This window comes from Danio rerio, chromosome 12 (assembly GCF_052040795.2).
Source record: "Danio rerio strain M-AB ecotype USA chromosome 12, GRCz13ab, whole genome shotgun sequence".
NCBI classification, from domain to species: domain Eukaryota; kingdom Metazoa; phylum Chordata; class Actinopteri; order Cypriniformes; family Danionidae; genus Danio; species Danio rerio.
The window spans coordinates 31,861,052-31,883,796 of NC_141032.1; the positions used below are offsets into that span (position 1 = coordinate 31,861,052).

General features: G+C 36.0%; 2 protein-coding genes across 6 annotated transcripts in view; one reads left to right on the top strand and one right to left on the bottom strand.

Moving 5' to 3' along the window:
* The window catches only part of LOC147834501 (uncharacterized), a 382,782-nt gene that overhangs the window by 235,934 nt on the left and 124,103 nt on the right, over window positions 1–22,745 (top strand). The gene's annotated exons all lie outside the window — the stretch shown is intronic.
* nrg3b (neuregulin 3b) overlaps window positions 1–22,745 on the bottom strand; it is a 275,221-nt gene that overhangs the window by 197,760 nt on the left and 54,716 nt on the right. The gene's annotated exons all lie outside the window — the stretch shown is intronic.

Consider the following 22,745-nt stretch of genomic DNA (forward strand, 5'->3'; position numbering starts at 1 on the left):
ATTACTTGGAAATGATCAAGTTATGTTTTGTCTTGTCCTTTAAAGCAAGTCCTTTAGCTCCGACTTTGGTTGTCCAGTATTTATTTACGTTTTGATTAAAAGTCCAATTTTAAGTAACTTTTGAGCTGATATCCACAATTTTTGCTATAATTACTATTGAACTTTACTGTGTAGAAATGCAGTACTTGGATTTATCCTTCATTACTTATATGGACAGTGAGGACATGTAATAAAAATGTCAACAACGTATAAAAACTTTTTAATAAGCATTATATTGATAGCATACACTGAGTGAGCAAAAGGTACACTTTCTACCCAGTGTGCAGGGAATTGCGCAATCTGATGTGAGGCATGGCTCAGTGATGCCTCAGCTCGCTTCATATGCTGTAATTGGACAGGAGATAAGCAAAATACAGCAATTTTGATCATAAACAGTAGTGGTTCTAGTTTAAAAACTAACCCCAAACATACCCTTCCCCATCCCCCAAGAAATACAGACACTATGTGGTTGACTTTATATATATTTTGAATAGTTAAATGTATATTTTACTATACACATTTAAAATAATTATTATAAATATATTTAAATATATATTTATTTATTTTCAATAAATAAAAGAATTGTATTATTATTATTTTTTTAGACATTTCTTCTTATTATTATTATTAATATTATTATTATTATTATTATTGTTATTGTTATTATTAGACATTTATCATTATTATTATTATTATAGTTATTAATATTATCATTAGACATTTATTATTATTATTATTATTATTGTTGTTTTTGTTGTTATTGTTATTATTAGACATTTATTAGGGGCCAAGCACCGTAGGTGCGTAGGCACCTATTGCTTTCGTTAGTGTTCTTATTATTATTATTATTATTATTCTTCTTCTTCTTCTTCTTCTTCTTCTTCCGTTTCTTCCGCCGGATTTGAATGGCAGCCCATATAGGCGTATGCGGGAAAGTTGTATAATTTGGCACAATGATAGAGGCCAGTATTAACATTAATCAGGCCAATTATGAAGTCTCAAAATCAAACTCTCTAGCGCCACCACTTGTCCAAACTTTCACGTATGTTTATCATCATAACTTTTGAACCGAATGGGCTACAATCAAAATTCTTTTTTCCTCTGATTCCTTGGCTCAGTCCGATTCAAACGCACCCTATGACGTCATTTTCCGTCATGACTTTTTTCGCGCTATTTTAAATTTTTCGAAAAACCTATTTGATCGAACTCGTCCTTGGCCGTGTCTCCGATTTTCACCAAAATTGAATCACATGATCTACAGACCATGCCAACCAAAAGTTATGGAATTCAAGTTGATTAGACCAACCGTTTTCGTTTAACTTACGAACTAATTTAACGTAGAACTTGCGAAAATGGACTTAAGGCGATATCTCTGTAAAGCATTCACCGATTCACACCAAACTTGGTGTGTGTTATGACAACTAGGGTTTAAGGTTAATTGCGGAGTTTCGGCGCACTGCCCCCTAGTGGTCCGGAGATACTAAAAACTTGCTTTTTGGCTTATAACGTCTTAACCTTTCGTCCGAAACTCATGAAACTGGTCTCATTACATCCGGCAGAGCATGCCGAGTCGAATGATGTCTGATTTTCACAGGTCAGCCTTTTTGGGCGTCGCCCATTTCGATTTTTGGCCAAAAATGCTATATTTTACCAACACATTCACATATCATTACAAAACATGGTATGCATCTTCAACCCCATGCCCTGAAAGTACTCAAAAACGTCTGGAGCAGCGCCACCTTATGGCCAATAGTGCTTGGCCCCTTAATTGCTGCTTGCAGCTATATTTAGGGGCCAAGCACCGTAGGTGCGTAGGCACCTATTGCTTTCGTTAGTGTTCTTATTATTATTATTATTATTATTCTTCTTCTTCTTCTTCTTCTTCTTCTTCCGTTTCTTCCGCCGGATTTGAATGGCAGCCCATATAGGCGTATGCGGGAAAGTTGTATAATTTGGCACAATGATAGAGGCCAGTATTAACATTAATCAGGCCAATTATGAAGTCTCAAAATCAAACTCTCTAGCGCCACCACTTGTCCAAACTTTCACGTATGTTTATCATCATAACTTTTGAACCGAATGGGCTACAATCAAAATTCTTTTTTCCTCTGATTCCTTGGCTCAGTCCGATTCAAACCCACCCTATGACGTCATTTTCCGTCATGACTTTTTTCACGCTATTTTAAATTTTTCGAAAAACCTATTTGATCGAACTCGTCCTAGGCCGTGTCTCCGATTTTCACCAAAATTGAATCACATGATCTACAGACCATGCCAACCAAAAGTTATGGAATTCAAGTTGATTTGACCAACCGTTTTCGTTTAACTTGCGATCAAATTTAATGAAAGACTTGCAAAAATGGACTTGAGGCGATATCTCCGTAACGCATTCTCCGATTCACACCAAACTTGGTGTGTGTTATGACAACTAGGGTCTGAGGTTACAGGCAGAGTTTCGGCGCACTGCCCCCTAGTGGTCCGGAGATACAAAAAACTTGCTTTTTTGCTTATAACATCTCAACCTTTCGTCCGAAACTCATAAAACTGGTCTCATTACATCCGGCAGAGCATGTCGAGTTGAATGATGTCTGATTTTCACAGGTCAGCCATTTTGGGCGTCGCCCATTTTGATTTTTGGCCAAAAATGCTATATTTTACTACCATATTCACATATTATTACAAAACATGGTATGCATCTGGCACATTAATAGAGGACAGTATTAACAATAATCATACCAAATATGAAATCTCAAAATCAAACTCTCTAGCGCCACCACTTGTCCAAATGTTCATGTATGTTTATCATGATAACTTTTGAACCAAATGGGCTACAATCAAAATTCTTTTTTCCCCTGATTCCTTGGCTCAGTCCGATTCAAACGCAACCTATGACGTCATTTTCCGTCATGAATTTTGTCGCGCTATTTAAAATTATTCGAAAAACCTAGTTGATTGAACTCGTCCTAGGCCGTTTCTCCGATTATCACCCAAATTGAATCACATGATCTACAGACCATGCCAACCAAAAGTTATGGAATTCAAGTTGATTTGACCAACCGTTTTTGTTTAACTTGCAATCAAATTTTACGTAGAACTTGTGAAAATGGACTTGAGACGATATCTCCGTAACGCATTCACCGATTCACACCAAACTTGGTGTCTGTTATGACAACTAGGTTCTGAGGTTATATGCAGAGTTTCGGCGCACTGTCCCCTAGTGGTCCGGAGATACAAAAAACTTGCTTTTTGGCTTATAACGTCTCAACCTTTCGTCCCAAACTCATAAAACTGGTCTCATTACATCCGGCAGAGCATGCCGAGTCGAATGATGTCTGATTTTCACAGGTCAGCCATTTTGGGCGTCACCCATTTCGATTTTTGGCCAAAAATGCTATATTTTACCAACACATTCACATATCATTACAAAACATGGTATGCATCTTCAACCCCATGCCCTGAAAGTACTCAAAAACGTCTGGAGCAGCGCCACCTTATGGCCAATAGTGCTTGGCCCCTTAATTGCTGCTTGCAGCTATATTTAGGGGCCAAGCACCGTAGGTGCGTAGGCACCTATTGCTTTCGTTAGTGTTCTTATTATTATTATTATTATTATTCTTCTTCCGTTTCTTCCGCCGGATTTGAATGGCAGCCCATATAAGCGTATGCGGGAAAGTTGTATAATTTGGCACAATGATAGAGGCCAGTATTAACATTAGTCAGGCCGATTATGAAGTCTCAAAATCAAACTCTCTAGCGCCACCACTTGTCCAAACTTTCACGTATGTTTATCATCATAACTTTTGAACCGAATGGGCTACAATCAAAATTATTTTTTCCTCTGATTCCTTGGCTCAGTCCGATTCAAACCCACCCTATGACGTCGTTTTCCGTCATGACTTTTTTCGCGCTATTTTAAATTTTTCGAAAAACCTATTTGATCGAACTCGTCCTAGGCCGTGTCTCCGATTTTCACCAAAATTGAATCACATGATCTACAGACCATGCCAACCAAAAGTTATGGAATTCAAGTTGATTAGACCAACCGTTTTCGTTTAACATGCGAACTAATTTAACGTAGAACTTGCGAAAATGGACTTGAGGAGATATCTCTGTAACGCATTCACCGATTCCCACCAAACTTGGTGTGTGTTATGACAACTAGGGTCTGAGGTCAATTGCGGAGTTTCGGCGCACTGCCCCCTAGTGGTTCGGAGATACTAAAAACTTGCTTTTTGGCTTATAACGTCTCAACCTTTCGTCCGAAACTCATGAAACTGGTCTCATTACATCCGGCAGAGCATGCCGAGTCGAATGATGTCTTATTTTCACAGGTCAGCCATTTTGGGCGTCGCCCATTTCGATTTTTGGCCAAAAATGCTATATTTTACCAACACATTCACATATCATTACAAAACATGGTATGCATCTTCAACCCCATGCCCTGAAAGTACTCAAAAACGTCTGGAGCAGCGCCACCTTATAGCCAATAGTGCTTGGCCCCTTAATTGCTGCTTGCAGCTATATTTATTATTATTATTCTTCTTCTTCTTCTTCTTCCGTTTCTTCCGCCGGATTTGAATGGCAGCCCATATAGGCGTATGCGGGAAAGTTGTATAATTTGGCACAATGATAGAGGCCAGTAATAACATTAATCAGGCCAAATATGAAGTCTCAAAATCAAACTCTCTAGCGCCACCACTTGTCCAAACTTTCACGTATGTTTATCATGATAACTTTTGAACCGAATGGGCTACAATCAAAATTCTTTTTTCCTCTGATTCCTTGGCTCAGTCCGATTCAAACCCACACTATGACGTCATTTTCCGTCATGAATTTTTTTGCGCTATTTTAAATTTTTCGAAAAACCTATTTGATCGAACTCGTCCTAGGCCGTGTCTCCGATTTTCACCAAAATTGAATCACATGATCTACAGACCATGCCAACCAAAAGTTATGGAATTCAAGTTGATTAGACTAACCGTTTTCGTTTAACTTGCGAACTAATTTAACGTAGAACTTGCGAAAATGGACTTGAGGAGATATCTCTGTAACGCATTCACCGATTCACACCAAACTTTGTGTGTGTTATGACAACTAGGGTCTGAGGTTAATTGCGGAGTTTCGGCGCACTGCCCCCTAGTGGTCCGGAGATACTAAAAACTTGCTTTTTGGCTTATAACGTCTCAACCATTCGTCCGAAACTCATGAAACTGGTCTCATTACATCCGGCAGAGCATGCCGAGTCGAATGATGTCTGATTTTCACAGGTCAGCCATTTTGGGCGTCGCCCATTTCGATTTTTGGCCAAAAATGCTATATTTTACCAACACATTCACATATCATTACAAAACATGGTATGCATCTTCAACCCCATGCCCTGAAAGTACTCAAAAACGTCTGGAGCAGCGCCACCTTATGGCCAATAGTGCTTGGCCCCTTAATTGCTGCTTGCAGCTATATTTATTATTATTATTATTCTTCTTCTTCTTCTTCTTCTTCTTCTTCCGTTTCTTCCGCCGGATTTGAATGGCAGCCCATATAGGCGTATGCGGGAAAGTTGTATAATTTGGCACAATGATAGAGGCCAGTATTAACATTAATCAGGCCAATTATGAAGTCTCAAAATCAAACTCTCTAGCGCCACCACTTGTCCAAACTTTCACGTATGTTTATCATCATAACTTTTGAACCGAATGGGCTACAATCAAAATTCTTTTTTCCTCTGATTCCTTGGCTCAGTCCAATTCAAACGCACCCTATGACGTCATTTTCCGTCATGACTTTTTTCGCGCTATTTTAAATTTTTCGCAAAACCTATTTGATCGAACTTGTCCTAGGCCGTGTCTCCAATTTTCACCAAAATTTAATCACATGATCTACAGACCATGCCAACCAAAAGTTATGGAATTCAAGTTGATTAGACCAACCGTTTTCGTTTAACTTGCGGACTAATTTAACGTAGAACTTGCAAAAATGGACTTGAGGCGATATCTCTGTAATGCATTCACCGATTCACACCAAACTTGGTGTGTGTTATGACAACTAGGGTCTAAGGTTAATTGCAGAGTTTCGGCGCACTGCCCCCTAGTGGTCCGGAGATGCTAAAAACTTGCTTTTTGGCTTATAACGTCTCAACCTTTCGTCCGAAACTCATGAAACTGGTCTCATTACATTCGGCAGAGCATGCCGAGTCGAATGATGTCTGATTTTCACAGGTCAGCCATTTTGGGCGTCGCCCATTTCGATTTTTGGCCAAAAATGCTATATTTTACCAACACATTCACATATCATTACAAAACATGGTATGCATCTTCAACCCCATGCCCTGAAAGTACTCAAAAACGTCTGGAGCAGCGCCACTTTATGGCCAATAGTGCTTGGCCCCTTAATTGCTGCTTGCAGCTATATTTATTATTATTATTATTATTATTATTATTATTATTATTATTATTATTATTATTATGCATCCGCTGCATAAAACATATGCTGGATAAGTTGGCAGTTCATTCCACTATTATTATTATTCATACAATTCTTAATTTTCTTGTCGGGTTAGTCCCTTTATTTATCTGGGGTCACTACTGCGGAATGAACCGCCAACTTATCCAGCACGTTTTTTTACGCAGCGGATGCCCTTCCAGCCACAACCCATCTCTGCAAAACTGTTATCATTATTATTATTATTATTATTATTATTATGCATCCGCTGCATAAAACATATGCTGGATAAGTTGGCAGTTCATTCCACTGTAGAATGAACTGATGAATAAAAGGACTAAGCCAAAGGAAAATAAATGAATGAATGAATGAATGAATGAATGAATGAATGAATGAATGAATGAATGAATGAATGAATGCAGATAATACATGTAAACTTTTAATGATGTGTAAAAAGAAATGCTGACTACAAAATGTCAAATACATTCCTCTTTTAAAAAATTTTAAATATTTTAATTGAATATTTTTCTCTAACATATTAATTGGGGTATACAAATTTTGTCATGTGAAGTTATTTTGTTAAATCAGTTCCAGTTTACCATCAACCTCACCTGCTATCATTAGATGTACTGTATACTAATAATAAAAATATATATATTTGTCAAATGATCTGTACTATAAATGCAATTTCTGTATGATTCAAATGATTTTAATCATTTTTATGATCAGTGGTGGATTTAGGTATGGGCAATATGGGCAATCACCCAGGGTGGCATTTTGCTGGGGGCGGCATGGGGAGATGATGCAAAAAAGTGCCCCAGTAAAGCTTTGAAATAAAATTTACTTTATGCATGTTTATTAATTTAGAGTGGTTATCACCTATACCACATATTTTTGGACTTGTGGGGGAAACCGGAGCACCCGGAGGAAACCCACACGAACACCGCGAGAACATGCAAACTCATCACAATAACGCCAACTGACCCAGCCAAGGCTCGAACCAGCGACCTTCTTGCTGTGAGGCGAACGTGCTTCCCACTGCGCCACCTTGCAGCCATAAATAAATATATATATTTTAAAAGAAAGCGTACTCATTTATGCTGTGCACTGTAACTATCCATATTCAACCTTTACATTGTGCCTGGGACCAGACTAAAGCTTTAGATTTTTAATGGGAATGAAACGAACAGACAGTGAGAGAGACACGCAGGCAAATGAATGCTGGATGTGCTCATATTAGTTAATGAGATGGGGCTCGCAGCACTGTGCAGAAATCCAGCCCCTACAGATGGAACTCACCACGCTCCAGAGAGCAGCCTATTACTAATTAGCATTACGTAAGGGCCAAATAAATACAGGTTCTAGGAAATAAAGCGATGAGACCTTGAACATTAATGAATTACAGCCCTCATCTCAAAACGTTCACAAATCAGTGGTTTTGAAAACTCTTGCCATGAAACAATCTCACACACGTTCACAAAATAATAATGAAAGCTGAAAATGAAGGACTACGTGTGAAGGAGAATTCATTAAAATACTAGTTGACAATTGCAAATGTGCTAATAAACAAGGCCTTTTCCTTTTCGATGTGTGGTTTGCAAGCATGTCAACATATGAATATGCATCAACAGGGATGAGAGTGGACGTTTTCAACTAACTTCTGAAACTTAAAATAGATGTATGCAGAATGTATTTAGGATTATGAGTATGAATAAAAAATAATAATACCTTTAAAAAGTCTTTACTTCAGTTAATTACAGAAATAGAACCAGCTTATAAAAAGCGTCTAACAGTCAGTGTTGGAAAGAGTACTGAAAAATCATACTCATGCAAAAGTACCATTACTTGCCCAAAAAATGTAGCGCAAATAGAGTAAAAGTATATGTTGTAAATAATAAAGTATGAGTAAAAACTAGCCTTTTAAAAGTACTCAAGAGAAGTGAGTATTGAATAATACACTGTGAAAAGCTGATGCGTTTACATGTAATTTGTGCAGGGATGTGTAAACGTAACATTCTGTAGTGCATTTAGTGATTATTTAAGGCCATTTGGTGATTTCAGTCATCCTAAAGTAAACATCCACCATCTTCTCATCAGTGACATGCAGTCTAAACAGCCTTTGGGTCATTACGTGCAAAGATTTTGGACATTTTCTTGGATACTTACAAATGGTTTGCTGCATTTATAAAGCACTAATGTCTTGAGGTTGTTTAGTATGGTGCAATTTACTTTATGTGTGCGATTTGATAGGATGGGTATAACAAGAACAATTTGTCTACTTTAGCCAATCCCCATAGATAAGAATAAATAAATTCGTGACTGCAGGTTAAAGGAAAGTAGTGGAGTAAAAGTACAGAAACAGCATTAAAAAGTGTACTCAAGGTAAACAGTACTATAAATTTTTTAGGAATTCTTACATTTGATGCCAGAAAACATGAAATGCTATAGACTAATGCGATAGTTCAGCAGATAATTTCATTAAAACGGCCTATATCCGAAATAAATTGTACATTACATTTGTTTGAATATATTATTTTTTCTATTTTTTATGAAACAGCGCTTATGCTATACAGCCTAATGTAATTAATAATTTTTAAATGTATACAGTTCGAACCAGTATTCATGAAATCATGATTTGTATTATTTATTTATGGAATATTGCAGTATTACTTATAAATTATTTATCTTTAGTGCACTTTTTTATATTCATGTGCTTTCAGAATCTTCAAAAATAAATTCTCCTTCTGCAAACAACATCTATGTTTGATGATGTGTTTACTGACAAGTGGGCAGAAAATTCTATCAGTCACATGAGACTGACCAATAGCAGATCATCAGAAACATCAAAATTGTTCCTGATGTACAAAACTGGTCCTGACCAGGATTTTTTTTTCCTTGTTTGAGAAGCTGTTTCACTCAGATATACATCAAAAGAGTAGAAAAGTCTATCTCAGCTTCATGCAGACTTAAACATTTTGGTCAAACTTTATTTTAATGTACAATTCAAGCTATTAACAAACCAATTACAAACTTCACTAAATTACTTACAAAGCTTTTTATTTTTTTATTTTTTAGACTTTTAGACCTTTTTTAGACTTTTATTTATTTATTTTTTTGTTTTAGCTCAATAAACTACTAATTAGCTGGTTAATAATAGTTAGTAAGGTAGTGTTTGGGTTTAGCTATTGGACAGTATTAAAAATATAAAATAAGATCATATTTTATAAGGGGTAATAAACAGTTATACATATGGGCAGGTCATAAGACAGTAGTAAATGTTGTGAAATGTTACTAGAAATTTCACCAAAACTTTTTTGTTTTCAAAAAATATAAACATTGAACGATAGTTCACACAAACTAGGTCACAATTTATCCTATTACTGGCTTATTGCCTGCCTATTATTAAGATAATAACTTTTTATTTGTAGTTTTTGAAGTGTGATCTAAATCTACATCCCTAATCCTACCCAAAATCTAAACCCAACTACTATCCTTACTAACTATTAATAAACAGTTAATTAGTAGTTTATAAAGCAAGTAGTGTTAGTTAATGGTTTGTTAATATCATAAATTGTGACCTAAAGAGTTACCTTAACTCATAATTAACCTTAACCCACCATTGGTTCTAAACCTTTATGCGTTTCCTTCTTCTGTTCAAGATGAAAGAAGATATTTTGAAGAATGTTAGAAACCGGTCACCATTTACATCAACTATAGGAAAACAAATACTATATAAATCATTATTTTGCATGTTTACAATAATTCTTCAGAATATTTTGTGTTTAACAGAAAACAAACGGACGAGGAGAAACAGACCCATTTAAATCATGTTTCTTGAAGTTCTTGAAGCCTCGTTGTACCCTTTTATGTACCTTTTGGTGCAATAGAAGATTTGAAAATGCTAGAACTGATAGAACTAAAAGCCTACATCCCACACCACAAATTCCCACCCAAAGCCACACTTCCATATCGCTTGAACGTGTCCTAGACAACATCATACTCCACTTAACATTCAACAGAGAGAAAACTTTTGTATTACAGTTAGACTTAAAAAAACACTTAAAAAGAGGATACACTGTAAAAAAAAAAATAAAACGTTGAGTTAACTTGAAAATTTAAAGCAACTGACTGCAAAGAAATTTAGAGTTTATTAAGCTTCAGTGATTCAAGTTATGCCAAATAATTTTTTTCAAGTTGACTGGAAAGGCTGTTTTAAGTCACGTATATTTTATGTAATAATTTGACACAATTTCAACCAATAAAGCTTTATAATCTCAACATTTATTTGCACCCGGTTGCTTTAAAATTTTAAGTTAACTTAACTTTTTATTTTTTTACATTGGTAAACCCTCAAATGAAGAAATCAAAATTTAGGTTTCCTCAACTGATTTTTTTTTTACTTTCATTGAACAAACAGTTCTAAATGTCCAGTCAGCTCAAAAATATGCCCACTTAACTTACAATTTTAAACAGAGTTAACAATTTGTAAGTTGGATTTTTTTTACAGTGTAGGTTTTTTTCATATATCTGAGCCACATCTGTGAACATGCCTTTCTGCATAAACGTTGTGCAGAGCTATGCAGTGACATCATATCATAATATTAGGACTAAACATGTTGATTGGATGAATTTTTGTTAGTCCAACCCCTTACAGAGAATCTTAAAATATGTATTTGGACCACTTGGTTTAATGATTGCTATCAGGATGTGAAGAGACATTCAAACAGCAAAAGAAGTATTTCCAAATATTGAAGGCAACCACCAATGGCACTTTTAAGAAAAAACAAATTTGCACCTCTAAAGTTCTTCATCCCCTTTTCAAAGGAGCTGCACGTTCTCCTTGGTTAAAAAAAAAAAAAAGCATCAGCAGCATCAAACCCTAGCCTAATAATGTTCAAACTTTAAAGCCTGCTGATTCTCTTATCTGGCAGTGAACATGTGGAAGGAGGAGAACACTAATCTGATGGCATACAGCATGCCTCGCCTGACACACTTCACTAGGCACACACACACACACACACACACACACACCTGTGTCCACATAAGCACATTTGTCATGTCTTATGCAAGGCAGGGCTGCGACAGCTTCGCCACACTCCACCCATGATCAGAGTCACAACAATTCACACGCAGCTGCTTATCCAAGCACACCTAAGATGCTGTCAGGCAGTTACGCATTTCAAAGCTGCCCACAGCACATTGACAATACCGTCAGCTAGCCACTTTAATTGAATGTGGGTGATATTTATGACGAATCTGGGCCGCTTGCCTCTGTGCATGTGTATATATGTATGAGTGTGTTTGTGTGGGCGGGAGAGTCAGATAAGATCTGCTTCCGTCAGTACTTCTCCGGAGGAAATGTCATCATTAGTCACAAGCGGGTAGTCAATGGTCAGTTAAGGCAGATGATATACATAACATTTAATGGAGGAGTCTGGTTGGTTAACCTGATTATGCCAACACAAGATTTTTCTTTTGAATGTAAGTTTTTTATGTGAATCAATTTACAAACTATAACACTGAATAAAAATGGAAACTTTATTCTTTGCTGTGACTTTTTTTTATTACAGCTATGAAATATTTTTGTGTTTTTGTGTTAGTACCTTGGCTAATTTAGGAATGTCATGAAAAAATAACTAAGAAACTGTAATCACCAGTAGTTGGAAACAAGTGAATGTCTTAGTGAGTGATTCACAAAATCACTCATTTATACAATTTGTTCAAAAATACAATTTGTTCAGCTGACTCAATAAAAAACTAAGCAGGTGAGAGTTTGAGTGGATTACTTTAATCACTTTAGCAAATTACTTGTTCAAAAACACACTCATTAAGAAATGAAACCCTGCACCGATGCTAAATGTAAAATAACTTAAAAAACCCACACATGATATGATATGATAGGTCTGAATAACACATCTTAGTTACTGAACTATGCACCGGTGTCGGGCAGCCGCTGTAATCGGATACTATACCAAAGTCGGCGGGGTGGGGTATTAAGTGAAGTTTTTCAGGAGAAATAACCAAATAGGAGGGTGGCGGGAGATGGGTCTGAAATACGGGAGACTCCCGGGAAAAAACTGGAGTGTTAGCAGGTATGGATATTATGCTTTCTAATTTTTTTGCTGTACACCTGACAAAGTCTTGTCATCGATCCTAGTTGTAAGAGAAACAAATAATAATTTGACTTCTAGTTGATCATTTGTAATGGCATGGACCTAAGATTCTCACTGAAATCTGTAAAGTTTGGTGACGGAAAAATCATGGTTTGGGGTTACATTCAGTATGAGGGCATGCAATAGATCTGCAGAGTGGATGGCAACATCAACAGCCTGAGGTATCAAGACATTTTACCTGCACATTACATATAAACCTCAGGAGAGGGAGAATTCTTTAGCAGGATAGCGCTCCTTCTCATACTTCAGCCTCCACATCAAAGTTCCTAAAAGCAAAGAAGGTCAAGGTGCTCCAGGATTGGCCAGCCCAGTAACCAGGTATGAACATTATTAAGCATGTGTGAGGTAATGTTAAGCAGAAGGCATTGAAAATGAACACTGATTTTATATTCTATACTGTACATTATCTCTGTTAAGTAACAACACTTTTGTCTAAGCAAAGTCAGACTTTACTGTCCTAATTAAATAATTAAAATTTAAGGCATGATCATATTTGTTTTGGTAAAATAAGAGTAATCTGGAGGCCTTTGCCTTTTATATAAGCCACTTCTGCTACCAAACGATCTACTAGAAGTCAAGTTATTTGTTGTTCCTAAAACTGGGTAGCGGTGGTGTATATCTTGATTTCAACACATGCAATTGGACTGTCAAAATGTTTTTTTTTTTCCAAAATAATTGATATGATCAATAATGTCAGCTCACATATTGTTAAAACAACAAGACGATAACTACTTTAAAGGAATTGTTCATATGTGGTTTTCCTCAAACCAACAATTTACCAACCCACTGAACAGAGAACAGTACCCAGACATGTGTAACAAGCAACAAATCACTCCAAACCATTTCTTTCAGACACGTTTAACTTCTGAAGAGGCATGTTAACAACTCACTAAGAACTAAGAACAGATTTTTCAGACATCTAATAATGATTCAATTTAACAAGTCGCTGACTCAATGGACTGGTCAGTTTTCAGGATATTTTAAAATCACAGTGATTCTCACAGAATCAATAACCGTCTCTTTTAAATGTGTGAATTTCAGTGTACCAGGTCAACAGTTAACTATAGGCATAATGTATGTAAAAGATGCTGGAAATAGTGTTACATTGTTGTTAATTCAGGGCATCACAGTGGCGCAGTGGATATCCCGATAGCCTCACAGAAAGGTCACTGGTTTGAGCCCTGCTGGGTCAAACTCATGTTTCCCCCATAGTCCAAAGGCATGTGGTATAGGTGAATTGAATAGGCTAAATTGGCTGTAGTGTGTGTGTGTGTGTGAATGCATTAGTGCATGGTGTTTCCAAGTGTTGGGTCGCAGCTGAAAAGCCATTCGCTGCGTAAAACATGTGCTGAATAAGTTGGTGGTTCATTCCGCTGTGGCCACCCCTGATTAATAAAGAGACTAAGCTGAAAAGGAAATGAATGAATGAATAAATGTTAATTCTTGTGTAAGCTTTTTTTATTTATTTCAGTTAAGGGAATTATACTAAACGTAAATTATATTTGGCATATTAGTCATAGATTTAGTGAAACAAAAGAATTGAGATTTGCAATTTACAGGAACTAATTAAAATAAATTAATATGGAAAATAGTTATTTTAAATAATACATTTACTCCATAATATTACTGTTTTTGTATTAAATTAATCCTGTGGTTTTGATCAAAAGCAATTTTCAGAAAAGAAATTACTACTGTATATTATTTATACTTTATATAAAACAGTCATAGTTGTCAACACTGAATTCAGAATTATGAGCCCTGAATTTTTTTTCCCCTTCTAAACATAAGAGTTTTAATAATTAATTTCTAATAACAGATTTCTTTTATCTTTACTTTGATGACAGTACATCATATTTTACTAGATCATTTTCAAGATAGATCATTTTCATTTTCAAGTGCAATTTAAAGAATTAACTAGGTTCAAAAGACAAGTTTGGGTAATTAGGCAAATCACTGTACATTTTGTCTAAAAAAAATGAGGAAAAATATATCATAGAAAAATAAAACTGCTTATCGTGCTACATGAATAAGAATGACTAAGTTTCATACACACTGTAAAACCTAACAGTCAACTTTATCAACTGAAATGAGTGTAGTTAACTCAGTGTTTTGAACTCAGTGTTGAAGGTAATGAGTTAATTAAATAAAATAAAATAAAACCTCATTTTTTCGACTTAAATGGAGTAAGTTCACAGTACTCATATAGATTAGTTTGTTTTTTAACTCAAATGATTTGAGTTGCCTTAACTTATTGGGTGTTACAGTTGGTTTAAGTTATCTTCATTTATTGGGTTTTACTGTGCTCAAATAGCTTCTTTTACTCAAATGGATTAAGTTCACAGTGCTCATTAGAATTAAAATTTGAACTTCCATCTATTCCATCAGCTTCTATGTAATTTCATCTATTTGCCAGCTTATTACAAATTATAATTAAAGTTGGAGATATTTTGATGAAATTCTTACAGAATTAATGTTGCTATTATTATTATTATTATTATTATTATCAATAAAAAAAGAAAACTATTAAATGGAAAGCCTCTAAATTTCTATTATGATCAGGTTAATTAAAGCAGAGACTTAAATATTTCCTGTATTTCCCTCAGTAGCGTGTAACTTGGTCTCGCCCACTACATGAGGGTTAAGTAATCTGGCAGAGATCCATCAGGCCTTCCTTTCCCTGGTGTTTTCTCTCCTGACGCTTGAGAAACAGAAGGCTCAGCTGTGTTGTCCCCTCACGGCTTATGATGAAGAATAGACACTCCATCATTGCAAAATGAAGAGATGATGGCGAGTGCCAACTAACACGCCGGGCAACATGTCTGCCACTGGCATTCAGGGAGCCTTAAGTCTCAACAGCCGATTTTATTCAGCCAAAAAAAAAAAAGAACATAGAATCACTTCAAAGATTTACCCCCCAGTGCGTTGGGAGCCCCTTTCCTTGGTTGCCCTTTCTGCTTGATTGACAGTTGAAGTCTCTTCTTTGTCCATTCATTCAAGCCTGTCCACAGGCAAACATCCACCGTGACACATTCTGATTACTTCATATTGACTATTTGGGCCTCTTGATGGAATAAGAAGCAGATGAAAAGGAGAATACTCGGGGGAGTCTCATTTTTATGAAAGCTCAGAAAAAAAAACAGCAATATGATGAATAGATGAAAATATGATATCTTCATCCAGACATGCCTTCAAAATACCATATCCGCTGGTTTTATTACTGCGATATCAAATAAAAAAAATTCTCTTCCTGACGTACACTTACAACACCGGTGGCGGTGCGCAAGAAAAATAATAATGTTGAAGTCGCAGTTAAGATTAGGGTTTAGTATCTTTCAATCTTTATGTGGTTGTTGGTAAAAAAGGGGGGAAAAGAATGGCTGTTTAAATGAAAAGGTGATTTTTTTTTTTTTTTTTTTTACCGGTTATTTTACTCTAAGGAATTACTAAGAAATCACATCTGATGTTTAAATTGAATAAAAACACTGAAAAAATTGGTTTTAGTTGATCAAATGTGATTTTATGTAGCTAACTATAAAACATCCTGTAAGTTTATACACAAAAGGAAATATCAGTTTTTTCATATGCAAATATTACTATCCTGCCAGTGCAGTAAGATTTTACTTTTAAATTATTCACAAAACAATTTCCATAAGGATATTAAAACTAAAAAAACAAGTTAATCAACTGCCACCTTTGTTAATATTTTGATGAAATAATAACTGTGATTTTAAAAGGTTTTGAATTCTGAGATTAGCTAAAAAATACTGCATTACCTAAAAATCTGTGTTTTAAGTGGCTGTTTGCATTGCTCAGGTATGATTTTTTTTTCAACACTTCAAAACGGTGTAAAAATCTTGATGGTTTTGTGGTCTTGTCTATCAAATCTGATCGTTAATTTGTATTTTATATTGGATTCAAGTCAGGTGATTGGCTGGGCCATTCTACAGCTTGATTTTCTTTCTCTGGAAGTATTTGAGTGTTTCTCTGGCTTTATTTTGGATCATTGTCTTGCTAAAATGTCCACTCTAGTTTCATCTTCATCATCCTGCTAATGAAGATGTTGGACTGAAGCAGCTAATATTCATTTACAACGACAAATAGAAGAGGGTTGCTGAATAACTACTGAGAGATTTCAGTTGCTGTCTGGGCTTTCACTGCCTTTTTACACCTTCCTTTCTTCTTGTGTCTTTTCTTGTTTTTATACATAACTAATTTGTGAACTAGGGCGACGCAGTGGCGCAGTAGGTAGTGCTGTCGCCTCTCAGCAAGAAAGTCGCTGGTTTGAACCTCGGCTCAGTTGGCGTTTCTGTGTGGAGTTTGCATGTTCTCCCTGCATTCGTGTGGGTTTCCTCCGGGTGCTCCGGTTTCCCCCACAGTCCAAAGACATGCGGTACAGGTGAATTGGGTAGGCTAAGTTGTCCATAGTGAATGAGTGTGTGTGTGTCTTTGTGAGTGTGTAGATGTTTACCAGAGAAGGGTTGCGGCTGGAAGGGCATCCGCTGCGTAAAAACATGCTGGATAAGTTGGTGGTTCATTACGCTGTGACGACCTTGGATTAATAAAGAGTCTAAGCCCACAAGAAAATAAATGAATGATGAATTTGTAAACTAATTAGTTTTGTTTAAATAAATAGATTTATTTGGCTGTTATGAACATCTGGTGAAAATTTTAAGTCAACAGCCAAAATTTAACACCACTATTGTGTGATGATTTCAGATTTTCATGTATTTATAATCTTACAGAATATTTATGCGTGTAAATATTGTACTTTACTATAAAATTTATACATCCGCAAATCAAACTGCACAAGCTATTATGCAGTTAAAAAAACCCAATGGGATAGCTTCAAACTATTTCTGAGAAAGCATGATTTATTAAAAGAAGAAAACACAGAAAGACGACAAAGACTCTAAATTATCTAAGGAGTTTGAAGTGATTTTGCATGTAAAACAGTTCAACCTGAATAATTTTGCAGGGATTTCTGAAGAATCAAAATGTGCAGGCATATCAATTACCTCACAAATAATCCAAAAATAAACACAAAGCAATACATTGGTGCATGCATATGGCACTGAATCTGTTCAGATGTTCACAAAAACAAACCTCTAAATGAACACTAAATAGTGACATTGCTAAGAAGTGTTGAACTCAGATGATTCTGCCTGTGTTTGTGCACAATACGAGGAACATCTGAGTGTGCATATACGGGCACAGTCTAATTCAGGGACTGCATGTTTTCAAGAGGGACCATCTTTATCTAGGTGCTCTAATACCTTCAGTAGGATATTAAATTATAGATTGTATGCTACTGAAATATGACATTAAAGAGCAGTATGGACATGCTTAAGGGCTGCACTCTCCTCTATATACTGACAGTAATTGCTTCTATACAGCCATACACGTGTACTCAAGCTTGACTATTAATTAAAGATGAGCACGGGGTATTAACCCTTTATAAGCAGTGACTGTAAAGATGTTTTTCTTTTCGTTTAGAAAGCTACTGACTGGTGTCTTAGCGCCTTTTCTGTACATTTGGAAATTAACAATGTGCAGTTTTACATGGTTAGTGCACATGACCGGGGCATTTTTTTCTGTTTGAGAAGATGATGGATAAATCAAAAAGGGCTACGGAGGGCTGATGTTTAAGACTTATAGGCTTTATTCTGTGAAAACAACCACCTGGATGTACTTTTATACTAGTAATTACATGGATGATTTCCACAAAACATACAAATTAGACACAAAACATTATTTCAGTAATAGAGCATATACTAACTTATTACGTATTATTAACCCGACTGCTTTCTGATTAGAATCAAAAGTATTGTCAGAGACCTGAGAAGTGAGTTTTTGTTTATTTTAATGTCTTGGTTGTACAATTTATTTGTATCTTTTAAACCCTGATAATTTAAACTTAAATTATGCAATTCATCAGATTATTAGGTTTATTAGATTATTGAAAGATTTCCATGTGCATATGTGTAGATGCTTTCCAAATTTGGTGTTTTTGTCTTTTAACACACACTTTCATCACCTTTGAGATCTCGTGGCCACTGTATTTTATTTTATTTATTTTTTATTTTTTAAGTCTTGTCATCGATCCCAGTTGTAAGATCAACATATAATAACTTGACTTCGGGTTGATTATTTGGAAAAGTGGCAAAAGGTAGATTTTTCTTATTAATAATCTGTTAAACTGCATCCCAATCATCATAAATACTTAGAAGATCAATTGGAACCCGCATGGACCCAAGATTCTCATAGAAATCAGTCAAGTTTGGTGAAGGAAAAATCATGGTTTGGGGTTATATTCAATTTGGGGGTGCGCAAGAGATCTGAAAAGTGGATTGCAACATCAACAGCCTGAGGTATCAAGACATTTGTGCTGCCCATTACATTACAAACCACAGAAGAGGGCAAATTCTTCAGCAGGATAGCACTGATTCTCATACTTCAGCCTCAAAATCAAAATTCCTGAAAGCAAAAAAGGTGCTCCAGGACTGTCCAGCCCAGTCACCAGACATGAACATTGTTGAGCATGTCTGGGGTAAGATGGAGGAGGCATTGAAAATGAATCCAAAGAATCTTGATGTAAGAATGCTTTCTTTGCCATTCCAGATGACTTTATTGAAGTTATTTGAGTCATTTAAAGCAAAATCAGACCATACTGTTCTAATTAAGTAAATAAAAATGGGCATAAAAAGGCATAATCCTATTTTATTTTGATAAAATAATCTAGAGGTCTTTGCCGTTCATATAAGCCTCTTCCAGATGCAAAATTATCAACTAGAAGTCAAATTATTATTTGTTGTTTCTAAAACTTGGATAGGCGACAAGACTTTTGTCAGGTAGTATAGTAGTTGCTGTAATTAAACTGACTTTAAAATCTGTTAATCGAATTTTGATGACAACAGGCTTTTCCATGACAAAAGTTGTGTATAAAAATATGATGTAATGTATGGGGGAAATAATTGGGATTAAAAAAAATAGGTTAAACATCCAAGTTCAGTTGATTTCAGTCACTACACTTTCATTGTCTGTGTTGGTTGTGTAACCGATGCAGTATTTTTCCCTCGCAGTCAAAAAATATCTCTGCGAGTGGACAAAAATACATTATTCAGCTGTACTTTGCCATATAGATACTCAAATGAGCAGTCTGCTGACATATACTGGCATACCCAACAATCCAGCCCATAAGTACACCCATAAACACATACTCTCTCTGTCTTTTTTTCTCTTAAATGGCTGACTGCACTGTCATATGGATTACATCTTTAGTGTGCTGAAGGTCTGCCGAGCAATTCCAGAGGTTACACCCTACAGGGACTCTATTAAACTCCAAAATTCAGAGTTACATAACCTTTTAAAGGGGCCACATGCTTACTTAATACAAGGTTGAGTTCACATTGAGCAACTGAAAGTAGTAGGAGGGCAAAAAGAACAGCCCTGATGTAACGTCACGTCAAACGGTGGTACCGCTCGCTCTGGAACAAGCTACAGCGCATTTTGCTTTACCGTGCAAATCCGTGATTGGATTGAAGAGCGGATATAGCTAGCAAACACTCAGTACACTCTCACGCAACTAATCTGGCAGACTAACAAGCTTTTAATTGGCCTTCTCTTTCAGATGAAATGTGTTCCCAGCCATGAAATGAAATGCTTTTAATCAGGCTAAAGGAGTTAACTTACTGTAGATTGTTCCATTATACTATCAACATCTGCATTGAAAAATTCTCTATGGATGTTGAAAAAGGATTTTGCCTGCAGCGCGAATAGAACAAATGGCAATTTTTCGGGATGAGAAGCCTGAGATGACATTGTGTAAAATAAATAAATAATAAAGCAAAAATTATAAGGGTTATTTAATATGTTTGGTATCAGAAAATAAAAGTGAAAACCAACAGTAAAGAATGGATTGCTAGCTCGTTTTCCATAAAAACAAAGTTACAATACAAATAGGAAGAAAGAGTGAGATAAATTTGGATACCATGTGCTGTTGTAATGTCTACTTTACATGAAAATTGCTCAATGGATGTTGAAAAAGGATTTTGCCTGCAGCATGAACAGAACAAATAGCAATTTATTGGGAATGAGAAGCCTGAGATGACAATGGGTAAAAAAGTAATGCAATGTAATGTGTGTATTTTTATAGCACATTTATTGTGTCCATTCACTCAAAGCACTTCAAAATCATGAGATGGTCTCTCCACACCACCAGCAGTGTGCACCATCTATTTACGTAGATAGAGTGATGGCAGCCACAGGACAGCACCAGTGCGCTCACCACACACCAACTATAAGGGGAGTGAAGAGATAGGTATAGAGACAATTTGGTGTATTGGGAGACCATGATGGGTAAGGGCTAATGGAGGGAATTTAGCCAGGGCACTGGGGTTACACCCCTACTCTTTACAAGAAGTGCCATGGGATTTTTAATGACCACAGAGAGTCAGGACCTCGGTTTAGCATCTCATCCGAAAGAAGGAATTCAAAAATGCTAAGTGTTAATCAGTAATGAAAAGTAACAAATTACAAATAATCAAATTACTGTAATTCAGTAGTTTTTCTCTGGAGTTGTAATTTAAGTAGTTTTGAAAAAAATATGTACTTTTACTTTCCCTTGAGTACATTTTTGTCATTGCGTCTGTACTTTTACTCCTCCACTTTTCCATAACCTGCAGTCACTACTTTATTTATTCTTGTCTATGGGGGTTGGCTAAATCGGTCTTGATATTCCCATCCAATCAAATCGCACATAGAAAGTAAATGGCACCATACTGAAAAACCTCAAGACATGGACACTTTAAAAATGCAGCAAACCATTTGGAAGTATTAAAAGTGTCCAAGAAGATGTTTAAAATCTTTACACACAATAACCCAGAGACTGTTTAGACTGCATGTCACTGATAAGAAGATGGTGGATGTTTACTTTATGATGACTGAAATCGCCAAATGGCCTTAAATAATCACTAAATGCACTACAGAATGTTACGTTTACACATCCCTGTACAAAAAAGCAAGAAAGAGTGAAACAAATATGAATAGCACGCATATTTAGGCAATTTGTGCTTTAGAAATTCAATTGTCAAGTAGGCTAGCAGTAGGCCGGTATAAAACAACATGTTTGCAAATAAAATATATATGTGTGCTTCAAAACAAAGAAAGAAAATCATTAAAGTATGGTAACACTTTTAAGTACCAATTCTTACTATTAACTATTAATATCCCTAATCCCTAAGATTAAACCCAACTACTTCTTTGTTAACTCTTAAAAACAACAAATTAGGAGTTTAAAAAAGTAAAAGTTAATCGTTTATTAATACCCAGAATAGTACCTTAAAATAAAGTGTGACCAAATATGTATATATAATGAAATTAGTGATATTCATTCATTCGTTTTCTTTTTGGCTTAGTCCCTTTATTACCTAGGGGTCGCCACAGACGAATGAACCGCCAACTTATTCAACCCATCACAGGAAAACACCCATACACTCTCATTCACACACTATGGACAATTTAGCTCACCCAATTCACCTATAGCGCATGTCTTTGGACTTGTGGGGGAAAACGGAACACCTGAAGAAAACCCACGCAAACACTGGCTGAACATGCAAACTCCACACAGAAATGCCAACTGATCCAGCCGAGGCTTGAACCAGCAACCTTCTTGCTGTGAGGCGACAGCGCTACCCATGAAATTAGGGATATTACAAACACAATTCTTATAGGTAAAGTATGTAAGATGTACCACTTATTACTCTCACTTATCTCTGTTCATCAGAATATCACCAAGTTCTGTTATAACCAATCTCATCTTTGCATTGTCTCTACACCTTGACTGGTTAATGTGCAAGAACTCATATGACTTCAGATTCCCTTAAAGACCTCTGACTGGCTATTGTGTTCAGGAAATCTACAGATCTGTCAGTGATTGGCTACAATGCTCAGAGCTGCAAAAACACAACGCATAAAGGAAACGCAGACGCTGTTCAGAGAGTAAACACAAATACACAGAGAAGACAACCTGTTTCACCAACATCCCATTATTACAGTTCAACTGAGTGCTCTTGCTTTCGCTTGAGTGTGCTAATGGCA